General features: G+C 38.5%; 1 long non-coding RNA gene across 1 annotated transcript in view; it reads left to right on the top strand.

The window, feature by feature from the left end:
• LOC147369965 (uncharacterized) overlaps positions 1-26,816 on the top strand; it is a 191,156-nt gene that overhangs the window by 94,125 nt on the left and 70,215 nt on the right. The window lies entirely within an intron of this gene.

The following is a 26,816-nucleotide window of genomic DNA, read 5'->3' as shown; positions in this document are numbered from 1 at the left end:
TGTATGGTGTTAGAAAGTGTTCTAGTTTCATTCTTTTACAAGTGGTTGACCAGTTTTCCCAGCACCATTTGCTAAAGAGATTGTCTTTAATCCATTGTATATTCTTGCCTCCTTTGTCAAAGATAAGGTGTCCATAGGTATGTGGATTTATCTCTGGGCTTTCTATTTTGTTCCATTGATCTATATTTCTGTCTTTGTGCCAGTACCATATTGTCTTGATGACTGTGGCTTTGTAGTAGGGCCTGAAGTCAGGCAGGTTGATTCTTCCAGTTCCATTCTTCTTTCTCAAAATTGCTTTGGCTATTCGAGGTTTTTTGTATTTCCATACAAATTGTGAAATTATTTGTTCTAGCTCTGTGAAAAATACCATTGGTAGCTTGATAAGGATTACATTGAATCTATAAATTGCTTTGGGTAGTATACTCATTTTCACTATATTTATTCTTCCCATCCATGAACATGGTATATTTCTCCATCTATTAGTGTCCTCTTTGATTTCTTTCATCAGTGTTTTATAGTTTTCTATAAATAGGTCTTTAGTTTCTTTAGGTAGATATATTCCTAAGTATTTTATTCTTTTCGTTGCAATGGTGAATGGAATTGTTTCCTTAATTTCTATTTCTATTTTCTCATTATTAGTGTATAGGGATGCAAGGGATTTCTCTGTGTTGATTTCATATCCTGCAACTTTACTATATTCATTGATTAGCTCTAGTAATTTTCTGGTGGAGTCTTTAGGGTTTTCAATATAGAGGATCATGTCATCTACAAACAGTGAGAGTTTTACTTCTCTTCCAATTTGGATTCCTTTTATTTATTTATTTATTTATTTTCTGCTCTGATTGCTGTGGCCAAAACTTCCAAAACTATGTTGAATAGTAGTGGTGAAAGTGGGCACCCTTGTTTTGTTCCTGACTTTAGGGGAAGTGCTTTCAATTTTTCACCATTGAGGATATTGTTTGCTGTGGGTTTGTCATATATAGCTTTTATTATGTTGAGGTGTGTTCCCTCTATTCCTGTTTTCTGGAGAGTTTTTATCATAAATCTGAAGATGGCTTTCAAACTTATTCTTGTTAAAAGTTCTAAAATCATCCTTCTCACTTATGGTTTTATACTTCCTGACTGAGTCAGAGGAGAAGCTGCAATAAAACTAATTTAAAAAAATTGAAATAGATGAGCTTAATATTTGATACTTATTAAACTTGGTGCATAATTTTAGGATAAGTCAATATATGAATGGTAGGTGAAGAAATAAGGAGAGAGACTATAAGAAGAGTTCTCAGAAAGATTGGCTATAAAGAGAAAGAAAGAGATGGGGAATAGACCAAAGATATAGATTCTAGGAAGTCTGCTTGTATACTACCTTGTTGATTGCTGAGTTTTTAAAGCTGGAATACGGTGGCGAATTTTGCTAATTATGACCATTGACAAATTTCCTCCCTTCTTTGTGTTCCCAAATCTCATGAATTTCATGGAGAGGCAGAATCTAGTTTCCAACACCCTGAATTTGGGGTAGCCTTATGACTTGCTTTGACCAATAGATATGATGGAAGTGACAGTCTAGAATTTTAATACTAGCTTTAAAAGACTTGTAGCTTCCACTTTCACCATCTTGGGATTGTTGGAAGGAAACATCTTTCCTTCTTCTCTTGTGGTTTTGTTAGCTGGTCTAATAACAAAATCAACATAAGACAGACTAAAAGAAGAAAAAAGAAATTTAATTACAGATGTACGAGAGTCCTGAAAATACATGAGAATCCAAGGTAGTCAGGTAATTGAGGTTTATATACCATTCTGAGCTAAAAAAAGGGGCTAGGGATCCAAAAAGGAGGTAGCTTAAGGGGATTCAAATGAAAGGGAGACAATTCACAGGAAGATGAGAAAAGCAAATGTTTGGCAAATAAATGTCTGCCAAGCCATGCAGATAAGTCTAATATAAAAACTTATCTTCAGTAATAGCTCTCTTCCTGATCCAGGCCCCCTGCATGAATATTTATAGGCACTTAAGGGAGATGTAAAAAGATTTTTCTGGGTCTGTGGGGTCATAATTACCTTCAGTTCAAAACAATCCACATGCCAAAGAGATACATATTAGGTTGGCATATCCTACTTCTCCAAAGGCTTCCCAGGTGACTCAGTGGTAGAAAAAAAAAAAATTAAAAAAAAGAAAAGAAAAGAAAACCTGCCTGAAAATGCAGGAGATGCAAGAGATGTGGGTTTGATCCCTGGGTGGGGAAGATCTCCTGAAGGAGGGAATGACAACCCACTTCAGTATTCTTGCCTGGGGAATCCCCTGGACAGAGGAGCCTGGCGGGCTACAGTCCATGAGGTTGCAAAGAGTTGGACATGACTGAAGCAATTGAGCACGCATGCATGTATGCATCCCACTTCCTTCAGGATCAAGGGTCCCTATTCAGAAGCTCAGGTTTGCTGATGGAGAGAGAGGTTTAATCAGTCCCTCGCTGTTGTAGCCACTTATAGAAATGATGAAAGCAATATCAGCTTTTATTCTTCAAACCAACTGAGCTCTCAATTGAAAATGGTAATAAGAATAGCCTTGATTTTAACCACATAGAGCTGTTCACATGTATCCTGGCTAAATTTTGGAATTGAGAGTAGCTAAAGTGTAAGAAAGCATCACTACAAACAAAGCTAGTGGAAGTGATGGAATTCCAGTTGAGCTATTTCAAATCCTGGAAGATGATGTTGTGAGAGTGCTGCACTGAATATGCCAGCACATTTGGAAAACTCAGCAGTGGCCACAGGACTGGAAAAGGTAGTTTTCATTCCAATGCCAAAGATAGGCAATGTCAATGAATGCTCAAACTACCACACAATTGCACTCATTTCACATGCTAGTACAGAGAAGGCAATGGCACCCCACTCCAGTACTTTTGCCTAGAAAATCCCATGGACGGAGGAGCCTGGTAGGCTGCAGTCCATGGGGTCGCTAGAGTCGGACACGACTGAGCGACTTCACTTTCACTTTTCACTTTCATGCTTTGGAGAAGGAAATGGCATCCCACTCCAGTGTTCTTGCCTGGAGAATCCCAGGGACAGGAAGCCTGGTGGGCTGCTGTCTGTGGGTCGCACAGAGTCAGACACGACTGAAGCGACTTAGCAGCAGCAGCAGCACATGCTACTAAAGTAATGCTCAAAATTCTCCAAGCCAGGCTTCAGCAATACATGAACTGTGAACTTCCAGATATTCAAGCTGGTTTTAGAAAAGGCAGAGGAACCAGAGATCAAATTGCCAACATCCGCTGGATCATGGAAAAAGGAAGAGAGTTCCAGAAAAGCATCTATTTCTGCTTTATTGACTCTGCCAAAGCCTTTGACTGTGTGGATCACAATAAACTGGAAAATTCTGAAAGAGATGGGAATAGGTCAGGAAGCAACAGTTAGAACTGGACATGGAACAATAGACTGGTTTCAAATAGGAAAAGGAGTAAGTTAAGGCTGTATATTGTCACCCTGTTTATTTAACTTATATGCAGAGTACATCATGAGAAACCCCAGGCTGGAAGAAGCACAAGCTGGAATCAAGATTGCCGGGAGAAATATCAATAACCTCAGATATGCAGATGACACCACCCTTATGGCAGAAAGTGAAGAGGAACTCAAAAGCCTCTTGATGAAAGTGAAAGAGGAGAGTGAAAAAATTGGCTTAAGGCTCAACATTCAGAAAACGAAGATCATGGCATCTGGTCCCATCACTTCATGGCAAATAGGGAAACAGTGGAAACAGTTTCAGACTTAAGTTTTTGGAGCTCTAAAATCACTGCAGAAGGTGACTACAGCCATGAAATTAAAAGATGCTTACTCTTTGGAAGGAAAGTTATGACCAACCTAGATAGCATATTCAAAAGCAGGGACATTACTTTGCCAACAAAAGTCTGTCTAGTCAAGGCTATGGTTTTTCCGATGGTCATGTATGGATGTGAGAGTTGGACTGTGAAGAAGGCTGAGCGCCAAAGAATTGATGCTTTTGAACTGTGGTGTTGGAGAAGACTCTTGAGAGTCCCTTGGACTGCAAGGAGATCCAACCAGTCCATCCTAAAGGAGATCAGTCCTGGGTGTTCTTTGGAAGGAATGATGCTAAAGTTGAAACTCCAGTACTTTGGCCACCTCATGCGAAGAGTTGACTCATTAGAAAAGACTCTGATGCTGAGAGGGATTGGGGGCAGGAGGAGAAGGGGACAACAGGGGATGAGATGGCTGGATGGCATCACTGAATCTATGGATGTGAGTCTGAGTGAACTCTGGGAGTTGGTGATGGACAGGGAGGCCTGGCGTGCTGCAATTCATGGGGTCGCAAAGAGTCAGACACTACTGAGTGAGTGAACTGAGCTGATCCCAGGAGTACATGTTGAAAAGACTCTTCTTTCTTTAATTTAGTGGTTGTGCATCCTTGTCAAAAATCCATTTACCGTGGGATTCCTTCTGGAATCTCATTCTAGCCCATTGAGCTATATACCTATTTTTGTGTCAGTACCATGACAAGTACATGGTACTTGGTTTGATTATTATGGCCTTCTAGAAAGTTTTGAAATCAGAAAGCCCAAGTCCCCCTATGTTGTTGTTGTTTTCGGATTGTTTTGTCAAGTTTGGATCCCTCCCACCTCATACGAATTTTAGAATGAACTTATCAGTTTCTACAATAAAGTCGGCTGAGACTCCAGTATGGATGGCATAGAGTCTATAGATCAGTTTGAGGAATATTGGCACTTTAATGTTAAGTCTTTTGACTGACGAACATAAAGTTTTAAAAAAAAAACCTTTTCGGATTTTAAAAAATTTCTTAAAACGATGTTTTGCAGTTTGAGAGTATATATTTTGGCTTTTTTTTTTTATTATTCCTACATATTTTTATTCTTTTTGATGTTATTGCAAATATACTTCTAATCATCTGGAAAACAAATTCACAAAATAAACGTATGAAAATGCAGTTGGAAAAAAAAAGAAAATGCAGTTGGGTTTTGCATATTGATTGTATAGCCTGCAACCTAAGGATACTGATTTTACTTGTCTATTTTAATACTTTTGAGAAGATTCCTTAGGATTTGCTGGATATAAGATCATGTCACCTGTAAGCAGAGTTCTACTTCTAATTTAGATCACTTTTGTTTCTTTTCTTGTCTAATTATTCTGAATGGAACCTCCAGTACAATATTGAACAGAAGTGAAGACAGACATTTGTCCATTCTTTCATCATTAAGTATGATGTTAGATAATGTTTTTGTAAACCAGTTGTAAAATCTCTGCCTTTTGATTACATTGTTTAATATATTTGCATTTAATGTTATACTATAGAGTTCAGTTTAGTTCAGTCTCTCAGCCATGTCCAATTCTTTGCAACCCCATGGACTGCAGCACATCAGGCTTCCCTGTCCATCACCAGCTCCCAGAGCCTACTCAAACTCATGTCCATTGCGTTGTTGATGCCATCCAACCATCTCATCCTCTGTTGTCTCCTCCTTCTCCAATCTTCAATCTTTCCTAGCATCAGGTTCTTTTCCAGTGAATTGGTTATTCACATCAGGTGGCCAAAGTATTGAAGTTTCAGCTTCAGCATCAATCCTTCCAATGTATATTCAGGACTAATTTCCTTTAGGATTGACTGGTTTGATCTCCTTGCAGTCCAAGGGATTCTCAAGAGTCTTCTTCAACACCACAGTTAAAAGCATCAGTTCTTCTGATCTCAGTTTTCCTTATAGTCCAACTCTCACATCCATACATGACTACTGGAAAAACCATAGCTTTGACTAAATGGACCTTAGTTGGTAAAGTTATGTCTCTTCTTTTAATATGGTCTCTATGCTATGGTTTTTCCTGTGGTCATGTATGGATGTGAGTTGGACTGTGAAGAAGGCTGAGCGCCGAAGAATTGATGCTTTTGAACTGTGTTGTTGGAGAAGACTCTTGAGAGTCCCTTGGACTGTAAGGAGATCCAACCAGTCCATTCTGAAGGAGATCAGCCCCGGGATTTCTTTGGAAGGACTGATGCTAAAGCTGAAACTCCAGTACTTTGGCCATCTCATGTGAAGAGTTGACAGACTGGAAAAGACTCTGATGCTGGGAGGGATTGGGGGCAGGAGGAGAAACGGATTACAGAGGATGAGATGGCTGGAAGGCATCACTGACTCGATGGACGTGAGTCTCAGTGAACTCCAGGAGTTGGTGATGGACAGGGAGGCCTGGCGTGCTGAGATTCATGGGGTCGCAAAGAGTCGGACACAACTGAGCAACTTATCTGATCTGATCTAGGTTGATCAAAATTTTTCTTCCAAGAAGCAAGCATCTTTTAATTTCATGGCTGCAGTCACCATCTGCAGTGATTTTGGACCCCAAGAAAATAAAGTCTCTCACTGTTTCCATGGTTTCCCCATCTATTTGCCATGAAGTGATGGGACCAGATGCCATGATCTTAGTTTTCTGAACGTTGAGTTTTAAGCCAACTTATTCACTCTCCTCTTTCACTTTCATCAAAAGGTTCTTTAGATCTTCTTTGTTTTCTGCCATAAAGTTGGTGTCATCTGCACATCTGAGGTATTGATATTTCTCCTGGCAACCTTGATTCCAACTTGTGCTTCATCCAGCCTGGCATTTTGCATGATGTACTCTGCATATAAGTTAAATAAGCTGGGTGACAATATACAACCTTGACATACTCCTTTTCTGATTTGGAGCCAGTCTGTTGTTCCATGTCCAGTTCTAACTGTTGCTTCTTGACCTGCATACAGATTTCTCAGGAGGTACGTCAGGTGGTCTGATATTCCCTTCTCTTTAAGAATTTTGCAGTTTGTTGTGATCCACACAGTCAAGGCTTTAGTGTAGTCAATAAAGCAGAAGTAGATGTTTTTCTGGAACTCTCTTGCTTTTTGATGATCCAAAGGATGTTGGTAATTTGATATCTGGTTCCTCTGCCTTTTTAAAATCCAGCATAAATAGAATTTCATGATTCATGTACTGTTGAAGCCTGGCTGGGAGAATTTTGAGCATTACTTTGCTAACGTGTGAAATGAGTGCAATTGTGCTGTAGTTTGAACATTCTTTGGCAATGCCTTTCTTTGGGATTGAAATGAAAACTGACCTTTTCCAAGCCTGTGGTCACTGCTGAGTTTTCCAGATTGCTGGCATGTTGAGTGCAGCACTTTCACAGCATCATATTTTAGAATTTGAAATAGCTCAACTGGAATTCCTTCACCTTTACTAGCTTTATTCATAGTGATCTTTCCTAAGGCTCACTTGACTCGCATTCCAGGATGTCTGGCTCTAGGTGAGTGGTCATACCATCATGGTTATCTGGGTCATAAAGAATTTTTTTTGTACAATTCTTCTGTGTATTCTTGCCACCTCTTAATATCTTCTACTTCTGTTAGGTCCAGACCATTTTTGTCCTTTATCGTGCTCATCTTTGCATGAAATATTCCCTTGGTGTCTCTAATTTTCTTGAAGAGATCCCTGCTACTGCTGCTACTAAGTCGCTTTAGTCATGTCCGACACTTTGCAACCGCATAGACGGCAGCCCACCAGGCTCCCCCAGCCCTGGGATTCTCCAGGCAAGAACACTGGAATGGGTTGCCATTTCCTTCTCCAATGCATGAAAGTGAAAAGTGAAAGTGAAGTCACTCAGTCATATCTGACTCTTAGTGACCCCATGGACTGTAGCCTACCTGGCTCCTCCATTCATGGGATATTCCAGGCAAGAGTACTGGAGTGGGTTGCCATTGTCTTCTCCTAAGAGATCCCTAGTCTTCCCCATATTATTATATTCCTCTATTTCTTCGCATTGATCAGTGAGGAAGAGTTTCTTATCTCTCCTTGCTTTTCTTTCGAACTCTGGGTTCAAAATGGTATATCATTCCTTTTCTCCTTTGCCTTTAGCTTCTCTTCTTTTCTCAGCTATTTGGATTTATGCAAATTTATGCTGGATAAAGTCAGAGAAATACAAATATGTATGATATTACTTATATGTGAAATCTAAAAATGCAACAAATCAGTGAATATAACAAAAGATAAGCAGACTCACAGATACAGAGAACAAACTTGTGCTTATCAGTGGGGAGAAGGAGGAGGGGAGGGGGAAGGTAGGGGTAGGTAGGTAATTAAGAAGTCCAACCTATTATGTATAAAATAAGCTACAAGGATATATTTTATAACACTGTATATTCTTTCCCATATATTCTGTCTTTTATTTTGTTCCTCTAGTTTTCTGTTACTACTTTCTTTTGCATTAAGTAAATATCTTCTAATGTGATATTTAAATTTTGTTAATGGCTCTTTACCATATATTTTGAGGTTTTGTTTGTGCTTTTTCTGGTTACTCTAGGCTTTATTATATATGTTTCAGATTATCAGAATTGACTTCAGCATTATGCTAGTGTGAATCTAGTGACATATAAAAGCATTACCCCAATGTAGCTCCTATTACCTTTTTTCCATTTTTAATGTTACTGTTATTTTTGTGCATATTATATCTACTAATGATACAAACCCAACAATGCATTGTTTCACTATTACTCTACTGTCTCTAGTCATTTCCTTAGCCATTTAAAGCTTTGCTGCCGCTGCTACTAAGTCGCTTCAGTCATGTCTGACTCTGTGCAACCCCATAGATGGCAGCCCACGAGGCTCCCCCATCCCTGGGATTCTCCAGGCAAGAACACTGGAGTGGGTAAAGCTTTGCTACCCCCGTTTTATTTGTGCTATTATCGGCAAATGTGCTCTACCTGTTACAGTGAAATATGCTATAGGCTCAGCATTATATTGTATACGTATTATTTCATACCATTGCTTTTTAAAATCAGTTGTGAGAATAAAAGTGAAAAATGTGGTATTTTTTGATAATTACTGTTACCACTGTTCTTTATTTTTTTCCATGTGGACTAAAATTATCATGACTAGAGATTAACTGGTGAAAGGGAGCCCTCGCATCACGATGGCACTCACTGCAGAACATAGCCTCAGAAACAAGCAACTAGGAACAGGATGAGAAATGCTGAAGTCCTACTCTTCCTGTAGGGAAAGTCTCCCAGTAGGGAGCTGCGAGGAAAGGAGATGTGCATCTGTGTCTGTAGCAGTCTGCTTCTTTTCTTTCTTTCTTCCTCCCTCCCTTTATTTCTTTATATTTTTATTGCATTACAGTTTATGTACAATGGTTTATAAATTTCAGTATATGACAGAATGAGTCACAATTTTTGAAGCGTATATTCTATAGTTATCATAAAATATCGGCTAATTCTTGTGTTATAAACTATATCCTTGTAGCTTAATTTATTTTAATCATAACAGTCTATACCTCTCAGTCAGTCACCTATCCTTACCCCTATCTTCCCCCTCCCCTCCTCCTTCTCCCCACTAAGCACTAGTTCATTCTATGTATCTGTGAGTCTTCTTATTTTTTTGTTATATTCACTGATTTGCTGTATTTTTTTTAGATTTCACAATAAGTAATATAATACAATATTTGTATTTCTCTGACATATTTTACTTAGTACTCCTCCATATCCATCATGTTGTTGCAAAAACAAAAATTTCATTTTAATTTTATGGTTGTGTAGTATTCCGTCATATATGTTACATCTTCTTTATCCATTCACCTGTTGATGGACACTAATGCAGAGTTCCAAAGAATAGCAAAATGAGGTAAGAAAGCCTTCTTCAGTGATCAATGCAAAGAAATAGAGGAAAACAACAGAATGGGAAAGACTAGAGATCTCTTCAAGAAAATCAGAGATACCAAAGGAACGTTTCATGCAAAGATGGGCTCAATAAAGGGCAGAAATGGTATGGACCTAACAGAAGCAGAAGATATTAAGAAGAGGTGGCAAGAATACACAGAAGAACTGTACAAAAAAGATCTTCACGACCCAGATAATCATGATGGTGTGATCACTGACCTAGAGCCAGACATGCTGGAATGTGAAGTCAAGTGGGCCTTAGAAAGCAACACTATGAACAAAGCTAGTGGAGGTGATGGAATTCCAGTTGAGCTATTCCAAATCCTGAAAGATGATGCTGTGAAAGTGCTGCACTCAATATGCAAGCAAATTTGGAAAACTCACCAGTGGCCACAGGCCTGGAAAAGGTCAGTTTTCATTCCAATCCCAAAGAAAGGCAATGCCAAAGAATGCTCAAATTACCGCACAATTGCACTCATCTCACACGCTAGTAAAGTAATGCTCAAAATTCTCCAAGCCAGGCTTCAGCAATACATGAACCGTAAACTTCCTGATGTTCAAGCTGGTTTTAGAAAAGGTAGAGGAACCAGAGATCAAATTGCCAACATCCACTGGATCATGGAAAAAGCAAGAGAGTTCCAGAAAAGCATCTATTTCTTCTTTATTGACTATGCCAAAGCCTTTGACTGTGTGGATCACAATAAACTGTGGAAAATTCTTCAAGAGATGGGAATACCAGACCACCTGACCTGCCTCTTGAGAAATTTGTACACAGGTCAGGAAGCAACAGTTAGAACTGGACATGGAACAACAGACTGGTTCCAAATAGGAAAAGGAGTACGTCAAGGCTGTATATTGTCACCCCGTTTTTTTAACTTATATGCAGAGTACATCATGAAAAATGCTGGACTGGAAGAAACACAAGCTGGAATCAAGATTGCCAGGAGAAATATCAATAACCTCAGATATGCAGATGACACCACCCTTATGGCAGAAAGTGAAGAGGAACTCAAAAGCCTCTTGATGAAAGTGAAAGTGGAGAGTGAAAAAGTTGGCTTAAAGCTCAACATTCAGAAAACGAAGATCATGGCATCCGGTCCCATCATTTCATGGGAAATAGATGGGGAAACAGTGGAAACAGTCTCAGACTTTATTTTTCTGGGCTCCAAAATCACTGCAGATGGTGACTGCAGCCAGGAAATTAAAAGACACTTACTCCTTGGAAGGAAAGTTATGACCAACCTAGATAGCATATTCAAAAGCAGACACATTACTTTGCCAACAAAGGTTCATCTAGTGAAGGTGATGGTTTTTCCTGTGGTCATGTATGGATGTGAGAGTTGGACTGTGAAGAAGGCTGAGCACCGAAGAATTGATGCTTTTGAACTGTGGTGTTAGAGAAGACTCTTGAGAGTCCCTGGGGTGCTGCGATTCATGGGGTCGCAAAGAGTCGGACACGACTGAGCAACTGATCTCTGATCTCTAAGTTGCTTCCATATCATGGGAATTTTAAATAATACTTCTATGAATGTTGGGGTGCATGCACATTTCCAAACACTAATTTGGAAATGTTTTGTGTTTTTTGGAGATATATATATATATATATATATATATACACATACATACACACACATACATACATACATACACACACACTCAGGAGTAGAATTGTTGGCTTACATGATAATTCTCTACCATATCAACAACTTCAAATATGCAGATGATATCACTTTAATGGCAGAAAGCAAACAGGAACTAAAAAGCCTCCAGATGAGGGTGAAAGAGGAGAGTGGAAACAGTGAAAGATTTTTTTCTTGGGCTCCAAAATCACTGTGGATGGTGACTGTAGCTGTGGAATTCGAAGACACTTGTTTCTTGGAAGGAAAGCTCTGACAAGTCTACACTGTATTAAAAAGCAGAGACATTGCTTGGCCAACAAAGGTCCATATCGTCAAAGCTATGAATTTTCCAGCAGTCATGTACACATGTGTGAGTAGGACCATAAAGAAGGCTGAGCATCAAAGAACTGATGCTTTTGAATTCTGTTACAGAAGACTCTTGAGAGTCCCTTGGACAGGAAAGAGATCAAACCAATCAATCCTAAAGAAAATCAACTCTGAAAACTCACTGGAAGGAATGATGCTAAAGCTGAAGCTCCAATACTTTGGCTACCTGATATGAAGAGCTTTTTATTTGAAAAGACCCTAATGGTGGGGAAGATTAAAGGCAGGAGGAGAAGGAGACGACAGAGGTTGGATGGCATCACCGACTCGATGGACATGAATCTGAGCAAACTCTGGGAAATAGTGAAGGATAGGGAAGGCTGGTGTGCTGCATTCTATGAGGTCTCTAAGAGTTGGAAACAAATGAACAACAGCATGGTAGTTCTATTTTTAACTTTTTGAGGAAGCTCCTTTTTATTTTCCACAGTGGCTGCACCAAGTTACATTCCCACAACAGTGTATAAGGGTTTCATTCTCTTCACACCCTTGCCAACATTTGTTATTTGTGTGTTCTTTTTGGTGATAGCTGTTCTAACAGGTGTGAGTTGATATCTAATGGTGGTTTTACTTTATGTTTCACTGATGATGGACAGTGTCGAGCAACTTTCATGTACATGTTGGCATCTGCATGTTGCTTTTGGTAAAATGTCTGTTCAGATATTTTGCCCGTTTTTAATTAGATTGCTTCTTTGTTTGATGTTTAGTTGTATGAGATGTTTATATACTTTGAATATGAACCCTGTATTAGTCATATCATTTGCAAGCATTTTCTCCCATTCAGTAGGTTGTCATTTTCTTTTATCAATGGCTTCTTTTGATGTTCAAAAGGTTTTAATTTAATACAGTCTCATTTGTTTGTTTTTGCTTTTATTTTCTTTGTTTTAGGAGAATAAGCCACAAAATGCAATGCTATGATATATGTTAGACTGTTGTGCCTCTATTTTCCTCTTGGAATTTCGTGGTTTCTAATTTGCATCTTTAATCCATTTTGAGTTTATTTCTACAAATGCCTTTAGAAAATGTTCTAAGTTTATTGTTTTGCATGTAATTGTCTACTTTTCCCAGCACTTCTTATTGAAGAGACTGTCTTTTCTCCATTATATATTCTTGTCTTCTTTTTTTCTAGATTAGTAGGGCATAAGTGTGTGGGTTTACTTCTGGGCATTCTGTCCTGTTCCATTGATACATGTGTATGCTTTTGTACCAGTAACATACTGTTCTGATTACTGTAGTTTGGAGTTTAGTTGGCTGTCAGAGAGCACAGTTCCTCTAAGTCTTTTCTTCTTTCTCAAGATTGTTTTGGCTATTTTGGGTTTGTGTGTGTGTTTCCATACAAATTGTAAAATTATTTTTTATTGTTCTGTTAAAAATTGCACTTCATATTTTGATAGAGGTTATATTGAATCTGTGGTTGGCTTCAGTTTGTATGGTAATTTTAATGATAATAATTTTTCCCCATCAAGAACATGGTATATCCTTCCACTAGTTTCTTTCATCTTTAATTTCTTTTATGAGTGTCTTATAGTTTTCTCAGTACAAGTCTTTTGCTTTCTTAGGTTTATTCCTAGTTATTTTATTCTTTTTAACACAATTATAAAGATTGTTTCCTTTATTGCTTTCCAATAGTTCTCTTAGTGTATAGAAATGCAGCAAATTTATGTATATTAATTTTATATCCTGAAGCTTTACTGAATTCACTGATGATCTCAAACAGCTTTTTGGATATGTTTTAAGGATTTTCTCTGTACAATATTATGTCATCCACAAACAGTTACAGTCTTACTTCTTCCTTTCTAATGTGAATGTCCTTTGTTTTTTTTTTTTTTTTTCTTGTCTAACTGCGGTGACTAAAACTTCCAATACTATTTTCAATTAAACTGGCAAGAATGGGCATTCTTGGTCCTGATCTTAGAGTAAACATTTTTAGCTTTTCATCATTGACTATGCTGTTAGCTGTGTACTTGTCATAAGTGGCCTTTATGATGTTAAGATATATTTCCTTTATTCCCACTTTCTCAAGAGTTGTTTTTTTTTTTTTTTTTAATCCTAAATGGATGTTGAACTTTGCCAAAAGCGTTTCCCTCATCTATTGTGATAATCATAAGATTTTATGCTTCAGTTTGTTAATGTGATATATCACATAGCTTGATTTGAAGCTATTAAAAATCCCTCACATCATTAGAATAAATCCCACTTGTTCATTGTGTATGATCTTTTTAGTATATTATTAGATTTGGCTTGCTAATACATGGTTGAGGCTTTTGCATCCATGTTCCTTGGTGATACTGGCCTGTACTTTGCTCTTTTGGGATCTCTCTGTCTGATTTTGGTATTAGAGTGAAGCTGACCTCATAGAATTAGTTCAGCAGCATTCCTTCCCCTGCAACTTTTTCAAATAGTTTGAGAAGGATGGGTGTTAACTCTTCTATAAATGTTTGGTACAGTTTACTTGTGAGGCCATCTGGCCCTAGACTTGTTTGTTGGGAGTCCATCTGTGGCAGTCTTGGTTCAAATATTACCTTGGTTCAAATATTCACCTTTCTTACTGATTTTTTATAGGTTTTCTTGTATATACATTTATTTATCTACTGTTTGCCTTTAGGATCATTTCCAGAGAATTCATCTAATTGTGTCATTTTTATAACTTTTACCAGCTTAACTGTGGAGTGGGTAGGTAGAACTCCTTATGCTGTCTTGGCAGAAGTCATTATCCTTTTGTTTTAAACCATTACTTTTTGAGATGGTTTATAGAAACCTGATAGATATTAAACACAGGGAAGTGACAAGATTTGAGGAATAAATTGGCGATATAGGCACAGCAAGTAGGAGTGATATTGCAGAGATTAGGTATGTTTTGATATCCAAAGCACAATTGAGAAATTAAGTTATGATGTGTAGGTGAATATAACTTTTTCTTTTTTTCTGGGAAAAAAATACTAGGAAGTTTTGTAGCATAGGCTTTAAAGAATAGATATATTTTTGCTATTCTTTTGAAGTAGGTCCACTGAGAAGGAAAGTGGAAAAGGTGAGTGTCTGAGGTATTTTCTCTGACTAGTGAATGAGTATTGAAGACTATACAACTTAGACACTTAATTTATAGTACTTGTAGTCATATTCACAGTTATGTTCTTCAAAGCAGAGGTATAGGAAACAATTTGGGTTATTTATCCAAGGTAATATAAGCATACAAATAAGAAAATTTAAGATATTAAATTTAAAGCCTGACTTAAATCATGATACTTTGGATATACTTCTGAAATAAAAATGAGTATTTATGAATAGGAAGAAAGTTGAGGAGTCACTGCCCTTAGGTTCCAATGAGTTCAAAAGCAATAGGAGAAGAATGTGAACAAGTGATCTGAAATAAGAGAAGTTTGTTGGAGATTTGTTCATTTCATTTGATGAAAACAATGGGCTTGATTGCAAGAGTGTGTAGATGAGACTGTGAGAGTTAAGTCATTGGAAAGGTAAGGGTCAAAAGAACGAGGAATTTTTAAGTGTGTAATATACATTGAAACTTTTAAAATGATGGCTACAATTTGGGAACAGAAACAAAATCAGTAGCCTATCTTACAATATGTTAAATGAATAAGGAGAAGGGCTAGAGTAGAAGCAAATAGCAGCAATGGGGAGGGATTTGAATTTTTAGTGGCATGAGCTACAAAATAATTCTAACTGTTCATTGTTATGGAATTAGTTTAGTAGATTAAGATTTTTGGGGGGGCATTAAAATAATATATTTCTGTGTTTAACATAGAGAACTTCCTAATACCATGCAGAGCAGCATGAACAGTATAATTTAATTTTTATAAAGTTATGAATCAAATCAGAATAATATAGACAAATAAGATTAATAGTGATAATCTCTGAGCAGTAAGATTGGCTGATTTTTTTTTCTTTCACATTAATAAATGTATTGTTTACACTATGAACACATAATATTTTGAAGTTCAACAAAGAAACAATAAAACCAATTTTTAATTTAGAAAACAAAGTATAATTAACTCTAATATTTCATCAAATTATTTTATCCATAGGAAATGCAAGTTATAATTATAAATCATCTATATGTTCTGTGCTGAGTTGCTAAGTCATGTCTGACTCTTTGCAACCTCATTGACTACAGCCCGCCAGGCTCCTCTGTCCATGGGGATTCTCCAGGCAAGAATACTTGAGTGGGTTGCCATGCCCTCTTTCAGGGGATCTTCCCAACCCAGGGATCAAACTCAAGTCCCCCGCCTTTCAGGCAGATTCTTTACCATCTGAGCCCCCAGGGAAGCCCCAAATCCTCTATATAACTTTATATAAATATACAATAAGAAAATAGAAAAAAGAGTTTCAGGAAGTTTACATGCCACAGGTACAAGAAAATTCAAAGGAATATTACTCAAAAATTCACAAATTTTAACAATTTTTAACATGAACCTTGCTTTTGGGAGAACTTGAACATGTAAATGTAGAGATTTTTTACTTCTCCTTATTTTACAGCTAAAAATGTATCCTCAAATTATAGATATGTGATAGTAAACTTCCTAAAAAGCTTGGAAAAATTAATTGAATAAAAGTAATTATTTTTTTATCTGTCAATGAATAGAGAAGAAACTAATAACCTAAAAAATAGCTGTATTCTAAATTCAGGTACAGAAAATTTAGTTATATTCTCAAGAGATTACACAGAAATGAGATTACAAATTCTAATACTGAAAACTAAGAATGATATGTATAGATACATGAGTTTCCAAAAAAGAGAAGTTTGGATTGGGGAACCTGAGCCAGAACAATATAGTCAAGTAAGTAGATTTATAAAATGTTCTTATATGTTATTGCTCATCCTTATTTCAAGTACTGGGAGGGAGAAGAAGGGCTTGCTAGTCATAGGATGTCAAACTTCGACTATTTTTATCTGAACTTTCAGACATAAGGATAATATGTGTCAGCCCTCTCTGCATTGCAAAATGAGGTGGTAGACTACCAATGCATGTAATTAAGGTGGCCAAAAACAGGTCTACAATTCTTTGAGCCTTTTACCCTTCTCTTTGACACTTTCATTGCAATCTTTCAATTTACTTCCTGTGGCTACTATTGTCTTTAAGTTTCGGAAGTTAACTAGCTGTGTGTTTATTCACTTGTATTCTGGAGTCTTTGAAAGAATGTTACATTTGTATCCTGGAAGATTGTACCCATTTTAGTAAACTCTCCGTTATCCATCTTCATATTCCATTCCCCATGGTGCATCACCCTTGGGATCTAGTTCTTTACACAGTCTCTCTATTCCAGGTAGTATATGTTAGCTAGGTCTTATATTTCCTTTAGGATTTGGTCCCTTTCCTCTTCCATCTCAGCACATCCCTTGCGGGGTTATGCAATGACCTACCTTAGTTATTAGCCTAGGGGCCAGGGATATATGTAGATGGAGATCCTGAAGCAAGTCACATGTTGCCTTGGTCAGGAGAAGTATCTAAGAGGAGGACGCACTAGCCTTAAAAAAGACTAGTGAGCCAGTTCTCCTGGTTCAGAAGGTTCAGGAAAATATGAGGATTCACCATTTTTCCAATCTGTCCACCTAGATGTCTTCCTCTAATATCTCAAGTTTCCAGTCGATAGCTATGTTCTTGATATAGCATATTGATCCAGCTTCAGAATTTAACTTTCTCTAAAATTCTGCTACTCTTAACACTAAGCCCTAGGCTGACCCTCTAGCCTTCTGTGCCCTTCAACTGCAGGAAACTAGTCTTTTTATATGTTGCCAAAGACGTTGCCTGCTTTCACAGTAAGCTTTTACTTGACAAATAATAAACTTAACATTTCATTATGTTGAATGTTTTTTATGAACATTCATGAATATTAATTGTCCCGAGATGAGCCAATAAATTTCATTTTCCTCATATTTACCATTTCTCCCATATTTTCCCAATATTTGTCCTGTTGTACTCATGAGTATAATTCTTTCTGGTGCTGCTGCTGCTGCTGCTGCTAAGTTGCATCAGTTGTGTCCGACTCTGTGCGACCCCATAGACGGCAGCCCAACAGGCTCCTCTGTCCCTGGGATTCTCCAGGCAAGAATACTGGAGTGGGTTGCCACTTCCATCTCCAATGCATGAAAATGAAAAGTGAAAGGGAAGTCACTCAGTCGTGTCCGACTCTTCGCAACCCCATGAACTGCAGCCCACCAGGCTCCTCTGTCCATGGGATTCTCCAGGCAAGAGTACTGGAGTGGGTTACCATTGCCTTCTCTGCTCTCTGGCACTATATCATCCCTATTCTTCACTTAAGAAAGCTGTAGCCATGCCATTGCTACTTTCTACCAGGGGCTGTGTGTGCTTTACATATTATCAATGGTTTTTAGTCCAAAACCTTACCATGGCATATGCTCCATTGGATCCTGAGGACATATGAAAGCACATTTCAGGATCAACCTCTGTCGGGAAAAGGAGGAGAAAGAATTGGGTAGATGGAGAAGTTGAGTTGGTTGCAAACAAATTTCTGGGGAATTTTGAAGCTTAGCTGACCCTTCAGAATTGTCCACAGTTGGTACAAGGCCAGACATTTATACTCCTGTGTAGATCTATTTCCAGGGAGCATGAACTTCGGTGAGTCACCTCTCCAATTTATTGGAGATAAATTGGGCAATTTATTAAGAAGGCTGATATAGAAGACTGTCAACTGGCTATAGTTCCAGAAGATTAGGAAAATGTGTCCTTTATTCCTGAAGAGAGATCTTCATGCCACATTAGAGCATTCACTGTGTGTGTACTAAGTCATGTCTGGCTCTTGCAACCCCTCGCATGGCCTACCAGGCTATTCTATCCATGGAATTTCCCAGGCGAGAACACTGGAGTGGGTTCCATTGCCTTTTCCAGGGGGTCTTCCCGACCCAGGGATGAAACCCACATCTCTGATGTCTCCTGTGCTGGCAGGCAGGCCCTTTCCCACTGCACTGCCTTCATGAGGTGCCTCTTAGTTACTCATCCAAATTGTGCATATATCATAGTTGGGGGAGGATATTAAAAAAGGGTTGCTTAGGAAGCTGTGGGCGTTTGTACCTCACCTACTTCTCCTCTGACTACTCTTTTTCCTACCACTTTCTTATGGGGTAATTTTTCTACTTAAAAACCTAGCAAAGTGTTAGTCACTCAATCATGACTGACTCTTTGCAACACCATGGACTGTATGTAGCCCACCAGGCTCCTCTGTCCATGGAATTCTCCAGGCAAGAATGCTAGAGAAGGTTTCCATGCCCTTCTCCAGGGGATCTTCTCGACATAGGAATCAAACCTGGGTTTAATTGATCTACATAGAGAACTTTCTGTGTATCTCCTCGAGTTCTGAGGATACTTAAACTGGTGTCTGACTCATATTAGCTAGCTGCTTCTGTGAGCATAAAGTAGTCAGTGATTTGGGGTCACTGTGGCAATACATAGAGTCTCTATTATAATCCAGTCTCAAACCAAAAGCTGTTTCTCAAAAGATGGAGAGTTATTTGCAGAGGGTGACATAGTATTGCTCCCAAACCCTAAAAGTCTGGACTGTTATTTACCAATAGAGGGCTACCTAAAGATTCCCTACAAGGCCTTTTCTCACAGACACTTCAAGAACCATTTAATCTGTTGGATCAGACAGCCCAACTAGAAAAGTGGGTTACACTGTGCCATGGAACTATAGCAGAGACTTCTCTTGCTCTGGGTCCATGCAAAATTGGCAGCTTTTCAGATAACTTGACATATGAATGGAATGAATCCTCCAAGTGAAATATGTATTTCCTTTAAAAATTCAAAAAATCCCAGCAGGTGATAGGCCTCTTGCTTAGTGGAACAAAGAGTAGGCTGCTCGCCACTATGGAAAGACTACAGTAAGTAATCACCAAGACACTGAGATCACAGGCCCCTGAATCTTTGTGTAATTTATTCCAGACCCCCTGGTATGCATGTATCATACCATATTGCTTTCTCCTTTTCACCAGGTACAGTCAGCATAGTGTCATCAGTATAATACACTGTGTAATGTCCTATGGATTGGAGAGGTGACTAGAGGTCCTATAGGCTGGATATTGACATAAGACTGAAGATGACGTAGCCCTGAAGTTTAAAAAAAAAAAAGTGTATTGATGATCCTGTCAACAGAAAGCAAGCTACTTCCAAGTGACATAGCACACACAGCAGATGTATAGAAAAAAATCATTCACTAAATCAGGTGTCAAGCAATAAGTTGAGTTGCTCCAGCAATAAAATCATACTTAAAAAGCAGTTGTAATTGGAGTTACCATATGATCAGGTGTAATATATTTCACTGTGTGCGTGCATGCCTGCGAAGTCACTTCAGTCATGTCCGACTGTGCAACCCCATAGACTGTAGCCCACCAGGTTCATCTGTCCATGGGATTCTCCAGGCAAGAATACTGGAGTGGGTTGACACTTTCTTCTCTAGAGGATCTTCCCAACCCAGGGATTGAAACTGTGTCTCGTATATCTCCTGCATTGCCAGGCAACTTCTTTACCACCTGCACCAACTGGGAAGCCCATAGTCCACTATAATTCCCTAAATCCCATTTTATATCCACCCATCAAAGAGGTGAGTTGAAGGGTATATATGAAGAATCACCATCATTGCACCTTCAACTCCTTGATTTTGGCATCAATCTTGGTGGAATCGAATCCTTTATTACTACTTTCAGTTGACTATTTTGATTCAGTTCAGTTCAGTCACTCAATTGTGTCTGAGTCTTTGTGATCCCATGGACTGCAGCACGCCAGGCTTCCCTGTCCATCACCAACTCCTAGGGCTTGCTCAAACTCATGTCCATTGAGTCAGTGATGCCATCCAACCATCTCATCCTCTGTTGTCCCCTTCTCCTCCTGCCTTCAATCTTTCCCATCACCAGGGTCTTTTCAAATGTGTCAGTTCTTCAGGTGGCCAAAGTATTGGAGTTTCAGCTTCAGCATGAGTCCTCCAATGAATATTCAGGACTGATTTCCTTTAGGATGGACAGGTTGAATCTCCTTTCAGTCCAAGGGACTCTTAAGAGTCTTCTCCAAAACCTCCATTTAAAAGCATCAGTTTTTTGGTGCTCAGCTTTCCTTATGGTCTCACATCCGTACATGACCACTGGAAAAATAATACCTTTGACTAGACGGACCTTTGTTGGCAAAGTAATATCTCTGCTTTTTAATATTCTATCTAGTTTGGTCATAACTTTTCTTTCTTTATTTAACTTTATTTAACTTATTCTTTCTTTCTTTAGCATAACTTTCTTCCAGGAAGCAAGTAGAGGCAATTCTAGTTAATGACTTTTACTTAGCCTTTACTATTATAGTAGTACAATCTTCATAGGTGAGGGAACAAATGTGAGATTCCACCTGTTGCTGAGTATCTTTATTCCTTTGTTCATCCTGAAAGTGGGAAAACAACCAAAGTTGGAGTTGAGACCTTTCAGGCCCACTTTGAGGTGAGCTTCAGCACTGGGAATTTCTAGGAATTAGTGTTGATATAGAGCCAGAGTTCTATAACCCTGGAAAAGTCGTTTTATTTCCTCTTTTTCAAAGCATAGCCACATTGGTAAACAACAGCAGATATATTTGTGAAAATAAGAAGAAAAAGTTGACAGTATTAAAGTTTGGTTGTGTAGCTATGTATTCTCCAAGAGTACTTGGCCTCTTTAATCCAGCTTTGAGTTTATAAACTGATGAAATTTGTAATCTGTGGAAAAGCTTTGATTCTCTCGTGTTGTGACTGAAGTCAGATTCCTGTTCACCAGACCTAGCAATTTTCCAACTAGAAAAATCAACTAAGATTTTAGTAACCTGATGATCTATTTCAGTTTTAGGGATGCTATGATCCATTAGTCAACACCAGAGATCTCTAATTATACTTGGCTCTTCTTCTAAGTATGGTAAATATAATTATCTTGTATCTGGTGATTAAATGCGGATCCTTTACCTCTATTATCACATCCATACATGACTACGGGAAAAACCCAAACTTTGATACAGACCTTTGTTGGCAAAGTGATGTCTCTGCTTTTTTGTATGCTGTCTAGGTTTGTCATAGCTTTCCTTCAAAGGACAAGCATCTTTTAATTTCATGGCTGTAGTTACATCACCAACTTCAGTGATGTTGGAGTCCAAGAAAATAAAATCTGTCACTGCTTCCACTTTTTCCCCATCTGTTTGTCATAAAGAGATGGAAGGAATGCCAGGACGTTAGTATTTTAATGTTGAGTTTCAAGCCAGCATTTTCACTGTCTTCTTTCACCTTCATCAAGAGGCTATATAGTTCCTCTTCACTTTCTACCATTAGAGTGATATCATCTGCATATCTGAGGTTGTTGATGTTTCTCCTGGCAATCTTGATTCTAGACTGTGATTCATTCATCCTGGCATTTCTCATGAGGTATTCTGCATATAAGTTAAATGAGCAGAGTGACAATATGGAGCCTTATTGTACTCCTTTCCCATTTTGATCCAGACAGTTGTTCCATGTCTGGTTCTAACTTGATTCTTGAGATTTCTTAAGAGATAGGTAAGGTGATCTGGTATTCCCATCTCTTTAAGAATAAACCACAGTTTTTTGTAATCCACACAGTCAAAGGCTTTAGCATAGTCAATGAAGCAAAATAGATGTTTTTCTGGAACTCTTCTTGCTTTCTTCATTTTCCAAGGAATGTTAGTAATTTGATCTTTGGTTCCCATCCCTTTTCTATACTCAGCTTTTACATCTGAAATCCTTGGTTCACATACTGCTGAAGTCTAGCTTGAAGGATTTTGAGTGTAACTTTGCTAGCGTGTGAAATGAATGCAACTGTATGGTAGTTTAAACATTCTTTGGCATTATCCTTCTTTGGAGTTAGTATGAAGACTGAACTTTGCCAGTCTTGTGGCCACTGGTGAGCTTTCTAAATTTGCTGGCATATTTAGTACAACACTTTAATAGCTCACTTGGAATTCTGTCACCTCCACTAACTTTGCTTATAGTAGTGCTTCCTAAGGCCCACTTGACTTCACACTCCAGGATGTCCAGCTGTAAGGAAATGACCACACCACTGTGGTTATCCAGGTCACTGAGACCTTTCTTTTATAGTCCTTCTGTTATTCTTGCCACCTCTTCTTAATCTCTTCTTCTGTTAGGTCCATACCATTTCTGTCCTTTATCATGCCGATCCTTGCATGAAAGTTTCTCTTGACATCTCCAGTTTTCTTGAAGAGATCTCAATCTTTCCCATTCTATTATTTTCCTCTGCTTCTTTGCATTGTTCATTTAAGAAGCCCTTCTTATATGTCCTTATTCTTCTCTGGAACTCTATCCAGAGAGTTGCTCTTTCTCCCTTGTCTTTCATTTCTCTTCTTTTCTCAGCTATTAATAAGCCTCTTCAGACAACCATGTTGCCTTCTTTTTTGGGGGGCTGATTTTGGTCACTACTTCCTGTTCAGTGTTAGGAACCTCCTTCCCTAGTTTTTCAGGCACTCTGTGTACCAGATCTAATCCCTTGCATCTATTCATCACCTCCACTGTATAATCTCAAGGGATTTGATTTAGGTCAAACCTGACTGACCTAGTGATTTCAATTTTTTCTTCAACTTAAGCCTGAATTTTTCAATAAGAAGTTCATGATCTGAGCCACAGTCAGCTCCAGGTCTTTTTTTTTTTTTTTTGCTGTCTGTATAGAGCTTCTCCATCTTCAACTGCAGAGAATATAATCAATCTGATTTTAGTATTGACCGTCTGTTGATGTCCATATGTAGAGTCATCTCTTGTGTTTTCAAAAAACATGTTTAGTATGACCAGCATGTTCTCTTGACAAAACTCTGTTAACCTTTGCCCTGCTTCATTTTGTATTCCAAGGCCAAACTTGCCTGTTATTCTAATTATCTCTTGGCTTCCCACTTTTCCATTCCAATCCCCTATGATGAAAAGGACATCTTTTTTGTTGTTACTTCTAGAAGGGGATGTAGGTCTTCATAAAACTAGTCAGCTTCAGCTTCTTTGGATCAATGGTTGGGGCATAGACTTGGATTACTGTGATGTTGAATAGTTGGCCTTTAAATAAACCAAAATCATTTTGTCATTTTAGAGGTTGCACCCTAGAACTGCATTTTGGACTCTCTTGGTCACTATGAGGGCTATTTCTTTTCTTTCAAGGGATTCTTTCCCAACATAAGAGATATTATGGTCATCTAAATTAAATTTGCCCATTCCCATCCAGTTTAGTTCATTAATTTCTAAGATGTTGATGTTCACTCTTGGCATCTTGGGCTTGACCACGTCCAACTTACCATGAATGGACCTAACATTCCATGTTCTTATGTGATATCTTTCTTTATAACATCAAAGTTTCCTTTAACCACCAGACACATGCAAAACTGAGGGTTGTTTCTGATTTGGCCCAGCCAGTTCATTCTTCTGTAGCTACGAGTAATTGCCCTCCACTCTTCCCCAATAGCATATTGGATGCCTTCTGACCTGGAGGGCTCACCTTCCAGTGTCATTATTTTTTTGCCTTTTCGTATTTTTCCTGGGGTTCTTCTTCAGGCAAGAATACTGGAGTGGGTTGCTGTTTCCTCCTCCAGTGTCCACGATTTGTCAAAACTCTTCATTATGACCCATCCATCTTGGTTGACCCTGCACAGCATGATTCACAGCTTTGTTAAATTATGCAAATCCCTTTGCCACAACAAGTCTATAGACCTCATTTAGTTCTTGGTTTCAGTCAGTAAATCAGCCCTCTCTAGTCACTCCCAACTACCTGAGCTAAAACATTGAATCCAAATCTTTACAATGTTCTCCATTCAAAGACAGGCAAGCTTCTACAATTAGGGGAAGAAAGGTGTCATCTACTGGCAAAGGAAGCGCAGCACAATTTAGGGATTTGATGTCTTCAGTTTCACTAAAGTCAGGCTACTTGTGTCAATTTCATTTTCAGTGTCTTACTTCTTCCCAATGACTGCTCAGACTTTAACATCACAGAACCCATAATTTTGGCAGTATAATTTCCATTGAAACTCAGTCATCTTCAGAATTCGAGTTTTCATTTCTTTTACAAAAAATTTGACCCTGTCACTACAAAAGGTAGCGTTTGGGAGCAGCCATAGCTTTCTTGTCCTTTACCCAGATCGTGGGCTGAGAATTTCAAGCTCTTTATTAACAATTTTATCCCCAAGTTCTTCAATGCATTTAGAAGAAACCACCCATTCCAATAAGGCATATGTCTTAGTTTTGCTGTACTATTCAATAGCTAGCTACTTGCTCTCCCAAAGCATTGCCTTCTATAGGTACTTTACTGCAGTTGTCTACAGCTGATGATTAAGTATACAAATTACCAATACTTTCCTGATAGCTCAGTTGGTAAAGAATCCGCCTGCAGTGCAGAAGATCCCAGTTCAATTCCTGGATCAGGAAGGTCCCCTGGAGAAGGGATAGGCTACCCATTCCAGTATTCTGGCCTGGAGAATTCCATGGACTCTCTAGTCCATGGGGTTGCAAAGAGTCAGACATGACTGAGCGACTTTCATTTCCTTGTATTATGTGTATTCCATTTACCAATTAAAATAGTCATAAAACCTTTAGTTTTTTAAAAATATTTATCTGGCTACACTGGATCTTACTTGTGGTATTAGAACTCTTAGTTGTAGCATGTGGGATCTAGTTTGCTGACCAGGGTTTAAACCTGGGCCTCCTGCATTGGGAGCCTGGAATCTTAGCCGCTGGACCACCATGGAAGCTGCTTGATACCTTTAATCTTATCAGGTCAGAGACAAATTCCATATAGTTGAGAGCCAGTTCTGGGTGACTTCCCTGGTGGCTCAGATGGTAAGGTGTCTGCCTGCAATGAGGGAGACCTGGGTTCGATTCCTGGGTTGGGAAGATCCCCTGGAGAAGGAAATGGCAACCCACTACAGCACTCTTGCCTGGAAAATCCCATGGACAGAGGATCCTGATAGGCTATAGTCCATGGGGTCGCAAAGAGTCAGACACGACTGAGCGACTTCACTTTCACTGTTCTGGGAAGTCATTACTAGTCTTCTACTTTTAGAATGTTCCTGTCCAAAAAAAAGATATGTAACCCACAGATACAAACTACATCTGTATTGTTAAAATATTTAGTAGTCATATATTAATTTTTTAAGTGAAATTAATTTTAATAATTTTTAAAATTTAAATCACCATATCTAAAATATTAGCATCTGTGAGTTTTATTTGTTTGTTTATTTTTTCTCCCTGTTATGTTGCCCTCTGTGCTTCCAAAGCTCGGCACAGATTCGGCAGTGAGAAGGTTTCCTGGTGTTTGGAAACCTCTCTCGTTTTAAGACTCCCTTCCTGGGACGGAACTCCGTCCCTCCCTCTTTTGTCTCTTTTTTTGTCTTTTATATTTTTTCCTACCTCCTTTCGAAGAGTTGGGTTGCTTTTCTGGGTGCCTGATGTCCTCTGCCGGCATTCAGAATAAATATATATGGAATTTAGAAAGATGGTAACAATAACCCTGTGTACGAGACAGCAAAAGAGACACTGATGTATAGAACAGTCTTATGGACTCTGTGGGAGAGGGAGAGGGTGGGAAGATTTGGGAGAATGGCATTGAAACATGTAAAATATCATGTATGAAACGAGATGCCAGTCCAGGATCGATGCACGATACTGGATGCTTGGGGCTAGAGCACTGGAACGACCCAGAGGGATGGTATGGGGAGGGAGGAGGGTTCAGGATGGGGAACACATGTATACCTGTGGCGGATTCATTTTGATATTTGGCAAAACTAATACAATTATGTAAAGTTTAAAAATAAAATAAAATTAAAAAAAATATTAGCATCTCGGTATGTAGTCAAGATAAAAGTTGAGATGTTTTTATTTTTCTTAATCCTTTGAAATCTCCTGTGTATTTTATAGATGCAACACATCTTGGTTCTGATGAGTCTTATATCAACTGTATGGCCACATGTGGGTAGTGGGTTCTGTGTAGGATAACACATATCTAGAACTCCTTCCATCCACAGTTTCTGCATTAGTTTGATTAAAGAAGCAGAAGAACATGAGTAATACAGAATAAGACATTTCTATATGAGGACTAGAATTTGCACACTTATTTAAATTGGAATAGGCATCTCTGTGATGGTCCGATATTGAGAGTGAAACCATTAGC

Source organism: Bos grunniens, chromosome 7 (assembly GCF_055505025.1).
Source record: "Bos grunniens cultivar Pamir isolate PY7600 chromosome 7, Bosgru_T2T1.0, whole genome shotgun sequence".
Taxonomy (NCBI): domain Eukaryota; kingdom Metazoa; phylum Chordata; class Mammalia; order Artiodactyla; family Bovidae; genus Bos; species Bos grunniens.
Note: the sequence above shows the minus strand (reverse complement) of the source record. Positions and strands in the feature narration are given on the sequence as shown.